The following is a 9,938-nucleotide window of genomic DNA, read 5'->3' as shown; positions in this document are numbered from 1 at the left end:
TCAGGAGTATAATAATTCAATTTATAATCTTTAACACCAGCTTTGAACCCAACACTTGCTTTAGTCTCTGTTTGTGGTGACATAAATCCCTCCCTACAACTCTTGAATTAAGAATTCTTGAAACAATAAGGTCTACTCGATATGACTTAGGAGTTAATGAAATCTTTTACAAAAATCAACTACTATTATCAATTAATCCCAAAGGTTCGTTATGTTATTATTAAATTAAACGATGGTATTTGATTTGTCAAATACATCATTATTGTATACTCTTTTCTATGTATGGCGCAACCCAATCTTTTTTTTTTTTCAATTTGATCTTATTTTTTAATTTTGAAATCGAAAGATCTAATCTAAATAATAATAATAATTTATTCTTAATCTTGACAGTGATATATGTTGTCTATGTAAATCCTAGATGTAAAAATAGGCAGCTTTCTCCCCGGAAAATAAAAAAAGAGGTCAAAAAATAGGGAAACAGAGGGTAAGTCTAAAAAATTGTCTACTGAGGAAATACGAAAGCCAATGATAAAAAAAATGAATTCTAAATTAAGGTACAGGTTCGAATTCCATACAGAATATAGATGATATTTTCTAGAATGATAGAAAAAAAGAAAAGACTTTCGAAAGATTTTATCCAATTGAAATTTTCAAAATAACTGCAGTAAGCTTAAGAATTCAATAATTGAATTTGAATAAGTAAGTAAACAGTTAAAGAGGATTGATGGAATAGTACCAAAAAAATGGAGTACTAACTCCCATTTCTTATTTCTTTTTGAATTAACCGATCAACTTGCTTTCTTATCGAACATTTCTTTTTGATTTAAAAACTTTTTCGGAAAAAAAAATTGGCTTTTGATATGCGAATAAATCCTCCTACTTCCGGTCCTGAAGTTTCTTCGATTGAAAAAAAAAATCTGGGACATATTGACCAAATAATTGGTCCGGTACTAGATGTAGCCTTTCCCCCGGGGAAGATGCCTAATATTTACAATGCTCTGGTAGTTAAGGGTCGAGATACTGTTGGTCAACAAATTAATGTGACTTGTGAAGTACAACAATTATTAGGAAATAATCGAGTTAGGGCTGTAGCTATGAGTGCTACAGATGGTCTAATGAGAGGAATGCAAGTTATTGACACAGGAACTCCCCTAAGTGTTCCAGTAGGCGGAGCAACTCTAGGACGAATTTTCAACGTGCTTGGAGAGCCGATTGATAATTTAGGTCCTGTAGATACTCGTACAACATCTCCCATTCATAGATCTGCGCCTACCTTTATACAATTAGATACAAAATTATCTATTTTTGAAACAGGAATAAAAGTAGTAGATCTTTTAGCTCCTTATCGTCGTGGAGGAAAAATAGGACTTTTCGGTGGAGCTGGAGTGGGTAAAACAGTACTTATTATGGAATTGATCAATAACATTGCCAAAGCTCATGGAGGTGTATCTGTATTTGGCGGAGTAGGTGAGCGTACTCGCGAGGGAAATGATCTTTATATGGAAATGAAAGAATCTGGAGTAATTAATGAACAAAATATTGCAGAATCCAAAGTAGCTTTAGTATATGGTCAAATGAATGAACCACCCGGAGCTCGTATGAGAGTTGGTTTAACTGCCCTAACTATGGCGGAATATTTTCGAGATGTCAATGAGCAAGATGTACTTCTATTTATCGACAATATCTTCCGCTTCGTTCAAGCAGGATCTGAAGTATCTGCCTTATTGGGTCGAATGCCCTCTGCTGTGGGTTATCAACCCACTCTTAGTACTGAAATGGGTTCTTTACAAGAAAGAATCACTTCTACCAAAGAAGGGTCCATAACTTCTATTCAAGCAGTTTATGTACCTGCCGACGATTTAACTGACCCTGCTCCTGCTACGACATTTGCACATTTAGATGCTACTACTGTACTATCAAGAGGATTAGCCGCCAAAGGTATCTATCCAGCAGTAGATCCTTTAGATTCAACCTCAACTATGCTCCAACCTCGAATCGTTGGTGAAGAACATTATGAGACTGCGCAACGAGTTAAACAAACTTTACAACGTTACAAAGAACTTCAAGACATTATAGCTATCCTTGGCTTGGACGAATTATCCGAAGAAGATCGCTTAACCGTAGCAAGAGCACGAAAAATTGAGCGTTTCTTATCACAACCTTTTTTCGTAGCAGAAGTTTTTACCGGTTCGGCTGGAAAATATGTTGGTCTAGTAGAAACAATTAGAGGGTTTAATTTGATTCTTTCTGGAGAATTAGACGGTCTTCCTGAACAAGCCTTTTATTTGGTAGGTAATATCGATGAAGCTACTGCGAAGGCTACGAACTTAGAAACGGAGAGCAATTTGAAGAAATGACTTTAAATCTTTGTGTATTGACCCCCAATCGAATTGTTTGGGATTCAGAAGTGAAGGAAATCATTTTACCTACTAATAGCGGACAAATTGGAGTATTACCTAATCATGCGCCTATTGCCTCAGCTGTCGATATAGGTATTTTGAGAATACGTCTTAAAGACCAATGGTTAACAATGGCTCTGATGGGGGGGTTTGCTAGAATAAATAATAATGAGATAACTGTTTTAGTAAATGATGCGGAAAAGGGTAGTGACATTGATCCACAAGAAGCACAGCAAACTCTTGAAATAGCAGAAACTAATTTGAATAAGGCTGAAGGCAAGAGACAAACAATTGAGGCAAATCTAGCTCTTAGACGAGCTAGAACACGAGTAGAGGCTATCAATGTTATTTCATAACAAGTTGAAATTGATGCGTCCCAATATCCGAAAACAATAAAAAGAAAAAAGAAACAGTCAGAAGAAAAAAGTAAGTAGAAAAGCTTATTAGATACCACAGTCAAAGGTATCTAATAAGTTATAACTATACCTTACCTACTATTGGATTTGAACCAATGACTCCCGCCGTATGAAAGCAATACTCTAACCACTGAGTTAAGTAGGTAATTTAGGACTCCTCCTCAAAAAAAAAAAAAGAAGAGTACCCATCTATCAGATTAATTGATTATAAATGTAAAATTACTGATAAGCAATACCAACCCCCGTTCAAGGGATTCGATCATGTAATATTCATCTTGACAAGCAATTATCTTCATACTATGATAAAATATGTATCAAAAACACAAGGGCTGTAGCTCAGTTAGGTAGAGCACCTCGTTTACACGAGCGCCAATGCTTTTTTTCAGAGGAGTTCATCTTGTAATTAAAAAAGTTTATCTTATAGTAAGAAATCGGTGTCTTACTCCATTTTAAGGAACAAAACAAGAGAACACTAGCCTGACAAAGGGTTTAGCCATAAAATCGAATCCATAATTGATTTGAGATATTGATAAGGTGAATACCCATTTCTCGTCAATGCTAAACATAAAGGGTATAGGGACCTAAAAAAGATTATCTTTTCTTCCTATTTTATGAACTTTAAGGTGTATGAAGTGTCATTTCTTATCTTCTATTTTAATTTTAGTAGGTGGATAAAGAGTCCATTTAACTTAAGTTGATCTAGGCCAGAAGCAGACCTACGTCAAGATAATCCTTCTTTGAAACACTTTGGTAGTGCTCTTTGATTGTTATACAAATAAAAAAGAAGAGCATAGGGAATCATCTCTTTATTCTTTACTGTAAAAAAAAAAAAAGATGGTGGACTAACTAATATTTTTATCAGTTAATGAAAAAGCTCAATGCAAAAAAAAATGCATGTTGGGTTTTGAAAACAATTTAAATCATTTAGATAATAATTAGTTTGATCTGTTTTACCGAGAAGGTCTACGGTTCGAGTCCGTATAGCCCTAATATTCCTACAGATACTAATAATATTAATACTATTTTGGATCGAATAGATCTCATTACTAAGACTATTACTAAAAAAAAAACAATTTGTAACTTTCTATTCGAACATATTCATATTCGATAGAATAATATTAATATTAGTATATTCAGCTAGTCTAAAAAAATGGAGACTTTAGACTAAAAATGAAAATGAATTTGGTATATTTTCTACATTCAGAGGAGTACTTTTATGTTTCTTCTTTACGAATATGATATTTTTTGGGCATTTCTAATAATATCAAGTTTGATTCCTATTTTGGCATTTCTAATTTCTGGAATTTTAGCCCCCATTAGCAAGGGACCGGAAAAACTTTCTAGTTATGAATCCGGAATAGAACCAATAGGCGATGCTTGGTTACAATTTCGAATCCGTTATTATATGTTTGCTCTCATTTTTGTTGTTTTTGATGTTGAAACGGTTTTTCTTTATCCATGGGCAATGAGTTTCGATGTATTAGGGGTATCCGTATTTTTAGAAGCTTTCTTATTCGTGCTTATCCTAATTGTTGGTTCAGTTTATGCATGGCGAAAGGGGGCATTAGAATGGTCTTAATTCTTGACTATTTAGACAATTAGAAAAAAAAATATTGAGACAATTATGAATTCCATTGAGTTTCCCTTACTTGATCAAACAACCCAAAATTCAGTTATTTCAACGACATTAAATGATTTTTCAAATTGGTCAAGATTATCCAGTTTATGGCCGCTTCTTTATGGTACGAGTTGTTGCTTCATTGAATTTGCTTCATTAATAGGATCACGATTCGATTTTGATCGTTATGGACTAGTACCACGATCGAGTCCTAGGCAGGCGGACCTAATTTTAACAGCGGGCACTGTAACTATGAAAATGGCCCCTTCTTTAGTTCGATTATATGAACAAATGCCCGAACCTAAATATGTTATTGCTATGGGAGCCTGTACAATTACGGGGGGGATGTTTAGTACCGATTCTTATAGTACTGTTCGAGGCGTAGATAAGCTAATTCCTGTAGATGTATATTTGCCGGGCTGTCCACCTAAACCGGAGGCCATTATAGATGCTATAACAAAACTTCGTAAGAAAATATCTCGAGAAATATATGAAGATCCAATGAGTTTTCAACGAGAGAATAGATGTTTTACTACCAACCATAAGTTTCATGTTGGATACAGTACTTATACTGACAATTATGGTCAAGAATTTTTCTATCAACCGCCATCTACTTCAGAGATATCGTCTGACACATTTTTTTAAAGTACAATAATAAAAAGCAATTCCTTTTTTAAAAATTTCATCGTATTTTAAAAATTTCATCGTAATAGAAAATACTAATACCAAACTCATAAAAAAAATTTAGGAGAAGCAAAAAATGCAAGGTCGTTTGTCTTCTTGGCTAGTCAAACATGGACTAATTCATAGATCCTTGGGTTTCGATTACCTAGGAATAGAGACTTTACAAATAAAGCCCGAGGATTGGCATTCCATTGCTGTCATTTTATATGTATATGGTTACAATTATCTACGTTCTCAATGTGCCTATGATGTAGCACCCGGAGGACTCTTAGCTAGTGTATATCATTTTACAAGAATAGAGTATGGTATAAATCAACCCGAAGAGGTATGCATAAAAATATTTGTATCAAGAAAAAATCCCAGAATTCCTTCGATTTTTTGGGTTTGGAAAAGTGCGGATTTTCAAGAAAAGGAATCTTATGATATGTTGGGAATCTCTTATGATAGTCATCCGCGTCTAAGACGTATTTTAATGCCCGAAAATTGGATAGGATGGCCTTTGCGTAAAGATTATATTGCTCCAAATTTTTATGAAATACAAGATGCTCACTAAATGATAAAAATAATAAACTAATCCAAACTTCTGCAACCCCAGTCAAAGAATATAAGTACATTCTGTTATAGATCAGACAAAATAATTGATTGACATTAAATCAGGCAGAGTAATGGAAGTTGCATTCAGATATTATTATGTGAGAAATCACAAAATTCAGAAATAATAGAATGAATAATTATAGGGTTTAAAATAGGATGGATAGGAGTTTCTTAAGATTCTAAAACAAAAACAATACTGAGTTCTTATCAGCCAAGCCAATAAAAGAAATAGGATGAACTGCAAAAATTCTTTATCTTTATAATAAACTAATTCTTTATCTTTATAATAAACTATATAACGTGCACATCACCATCAATTATACGGCCACGAAAAAAAAAACACAAAGAAAAGGGCTCGATTCTATTTTGGTAATCCTTCTCAGATGAATTCTTAATATTCTCACTCCACCCCAGAACTTCGACTTTTAGGTCTTTTAACCAACTAATTAAACCACTCGAATATTATGGAAATAGAAACCTTTTTTTGTATCGCAGAAAAAAAAGGAAAAAAATAGATAAAGAATTCATTATCTATATATCTATATCTATATATATATAGATACTATAGATAAGCGAATATACCTAATAAAAAATTGCATCTATTCTTTAATCATCTAGGAAAAGTATATCTACAGATACCTAAATAGATCAAAGAAATATGTTATGTATCAGAATCTAGAAGAACACAAATTTGTATGAGTATCTATCCCCCATATTCATTAAAATGAATATGGGGGATAGATACTCATACAAATGAATCTTGTGTCAGGAACCAGATTTGAACTGGTGACACGAGGATTTTCAGTCCTCTGCTCTACCAACTGAGCTATCCCGACCATTCTTGAAGCTTAATACTTTGATTTTAAAAGATTTTTAAAATCTATGTTAATGAATCTATATCAACTAAGTAAAAAAAAAGTTTGTAAGTGAGTTTCCGCAGTAATAATTATTTTTTATTGTTAATCGTTAATTACGCATATGAAAATTCCTTGCTAAAAAATAAGATATTAATTTATACATTTCTGATTAAAAAAAATTCTATGTGTTTCACATATATATTTATATCTATTCCAAAACTCGTCCCTTGTCATTATGATAGATAAGAAAATTATGATAGATAGGAAATTGATGAAAATAAAAATTCCAATTTCGTTGGGAAATAATAAATCGAATAAAACACATAAATAAGGACTTCAAGATAGAGAGGATATAGGAAAAAAATTAGAAAATGAAAAAGTATTTTTGGGGATAGAGGGACTTGAACCCTCATGATTTCTTAAGTCGACGGATTTTCCTCTTACTTTCAATTTCATTGTTGTCGGTATTGACATGTAGAATAGGACTCTATCTTTATTCTCATCTGATTTATCAGTTCTTCAAGGGTTTTAGCCGATTATGATGAAGTGAATAATTTCATCAATAAATATTCCATCTTTTCTTCAACTTCGAATTGATTTGATTCACATTTTTCATTTGTGAATATTTTTATCACAAATAGATCTTCAATAATAAAATAAAAAGTAACAAATTGAAAGAGTATTTCAGTATATATATATGTTTCTAAATGTTTATCTTTGATCCATTCCTGTAATTTTGGTGAAAGGATTCTTTTACTAATGCAATAAAAAAAGTCGTCAATTTCGTTTGTTAGAACAGCTTCCATAGAGTCTCTGCACCTATCCCTTTTTTATTATCACTTTCTGAATTTTTATTTGTTTTCAGAAAACAGGATTTGGCTCAGGATTGCCCATTGTGAATTCCAGGGTTTCTCTGAATTTGAAAATTATTACTTGGTAAGTTTCCATACCAAAACTCAATCCAATTAAGTCCGTAGCGTCTACCAATTTCGCCATATCCCCATCTTTTTTTTTATTTGAATCTGATTATAATAGAATGCTTTTTTTTTCATTTCTATTATGAGAATTATGCGGGAACTTTTGAATTCATTAAATACATATTATTTTATTAAATATTAAAAACCCCTTTCTCCAATTTTATAGATTTTATTTCATCTATATTGGATACCTTTATTTGTTTGAATCAGAACTAATTCTAATATCTATATATTAACAATTCAATATACACAGATATAGACCACATATCTACTTATCTTCTATGTACCTACTTATCTTCTTTTTTCATACAATTTAGAATACTCGAATGGTCGATTCTTTTTTTTTTTTTGTTTTTGCTTAAAAAAAAAAAGAAAATAAACAATCCATTTATTCATATACAATTTATATAACTAAAACGAATCTAGTGGCTAAAAAAAACCATTCTTTTAATTGAATATAATATAGAATTAGACATTTACTTAGAAATATGGAATTCCTTAATAAATATTTACTAAAATTTATATTTATTCAAATTTACTTTAAGTACTAATAAATAATCTTTTTGAAAGAAATCAATTTAATAATATATATCTAGAATAGTAGATCGAAATAAATTATATTAAATAAATTATATTAATATAATATTAATTATTATCTTGCACTTTATGTTATCAGATAAAATAAATAATAGAAATAATAAAAATTGGGTTTGATTTTCTATATTTTCTTTCTCTATTTTTGATGTTTGTATTAATTTGAATTTTGTTATAAATAACTAAAAATTGATAACTAAGATCCCATTCAATTCTTCTGCATATGTATATTTCGTTTACATTAGCCGGTTTAGCTCAGAGGTTAGAGCATCGCATTTGTAATGCGATGGTCATCGGTTCGAATCCGATAACCGGCTTTTCTCTATTTGTTTTTTACATAATTGATAATATCTTTTTTAGAAATAAAAAATTGGGAGAGTTCGATCTCTGCGGAAGAAATCAAGAAATTAACCTACTTTTTTGTATTCTTTTATATACAATAAATTCGGATATTGATAAAATTCATCTAATTCTTCTTTGTACTATAAAACTTTAGTAGATTTCGCTTCATTTAGAATTCTATAATATTTTTCATTTCGTTTAGTTTTCATTTCGATTTATAAGATTTTTCATTTTAAAAAAGGAGTTTTTATGTCACGTTACAGAGGACCTCGTTTCAAAAAAATACGTCGTCTAGGATATTTACCAGGACTTACTAGTAAAAGGCCAACAGTCAAAAACGAATTTCGAAATCAATTGCGCTTCAGTAAAAAATCTCAATATCGTATTCGTTTAGAAGAAAAACAAAAATTGCGTTTTCATTATGGTCTTACAGAACGACAATTGCTTAAATACGTTCGTATCTCCGGAAAAGCTAAAGGATCAACTGGTCAGGTTTTATTACAACTACTTGAAATGCGCTTGGATAACATACTTTTTCGATTGGGTATGGCTGCGACTATTCCTCAAGCCCGCCAATTTATAAACCATAGACATGTTTTAGTTAATGGTCGTATAGTGGATATACCAAGTTATCGTTGTAAACCTCAAGATATTATTACAGCAAAGGATGAACAAAAATCTAAAACTCTTATTCAAAATTATTTTGATTCAGCCCCCCATGAGAAATTGCCAAATCATTTGACTGTTCACCCTTTCCAATATAAAGGTTTAATTAATCAAATAATAGATAATAAATGGGTTGGTTTGAAAATAAATGAATTACTGGTTGTAGAATATTATTCTCGTCAAACTTAAACTTAACTAAAATAACAAGAGTTTTTTTTACAAGGATTTTCTGCTATTCATATATCATAGACATGGATATGCGAAAATTTTTATTCCTTGCCCACCCGTTATCCACTATTTTTTGTATTACCGAAAAATGAGGAATATAAAGTTGTCCATATCAACAAACAAATTTGAAATATGAAATAATGGTATGCATTGGGATGAGTAATATTGATGAATTTGGTAAAGATTCGGAAAGAGAGGGATTCGAACCCCCGGTAAACAAAAAGCCTACATAGCAGTTCCAATGCTACGCCTTGAACCACTCGGCCATCTCTCCTATATAATGATGCCCAGAAACCGGTTGAATGTTGAATAGTGAATCAATCCTATTTTTCATAAATGCATAAAACCTATTCAAACTATAAAAATACAAAGTAAAATTAAAAAAAAACCTCCTACAAGGTCTTAGGATAAACAAATTTGATTGATGAGTTCATTTTTACGTTATTTCGCACTGTATTATAATTATACAATTCCTTTATTTGTGGGATTGATTTCTCACACCATGATTAATTAAATTATAGAATGGATTTCTACCTATGCCTAGATCTCGGATAAATGAAAAT

The 9,938-nt window shown here is 31.4% G+C and overlaps 3 non-coding genes across 3 annotated transcripts; 1 reads left to right on the top strand and 2 right to left on the bottom strand.

Moving 5' to 3' along the window:
* Positions 1-6,474: 6,474 nt before the first annotated feature.
* On the bottom strand, positions 6,475-6,547 carry TRNAF-GAA (transfer RNA phenylalanine (anticodon GAA)). The gene has a single exon. It is a non-coding gene; the product is annotated as a tRNA-Phe (tRNA).
* Positions 6,548-8,383: 1,836 nt separating this feature from the next.
* TRNAT-UGU (transfer RNA threonine (anticodon UGU)) lies at positions 8,384-8,456 on the top strand. The gene has a single exon. It is a non-coding gene; the product is annotated as a tRNA-Thr (tRNA).
* A 1,105-nt stretch (positions 8,457-9,561) lies between these two features.
* Positions 9,562-9,649, bottom strand: TRNAS-GGA (transfer RNA serine (anticodon GGA)). The gene has a single exon. It is a non-coding gene; the product is annotated as a tRNA-Ser (tRNA).
* Between the last annotated feature and the right edge of the window lie 289 nt (positions 9,650-9,938).

Source organism: Vigna unguiculata, unplaced genomic scaffold, assembly GCF_037176805.1.
Source record: "Vigna unguiculata cultivar grain cowpea cultivar isolate G323 ecotype 2 unplaced genomic scaffold, ASM3717680v1 ptg000409l, whole genome shotgun sequence".
NCBI classification, from domain to species: Eukaryota; Viridiplantae; Streptophyta; class Magnoliopsida; order Fabales; family Fabaceae; genus Vigna; species Vigna unguiculata.
Note: the sequence above shows the minus strand (reverse complement) of the source record. Positions and strands in the feature narration are given on the sequence as shown.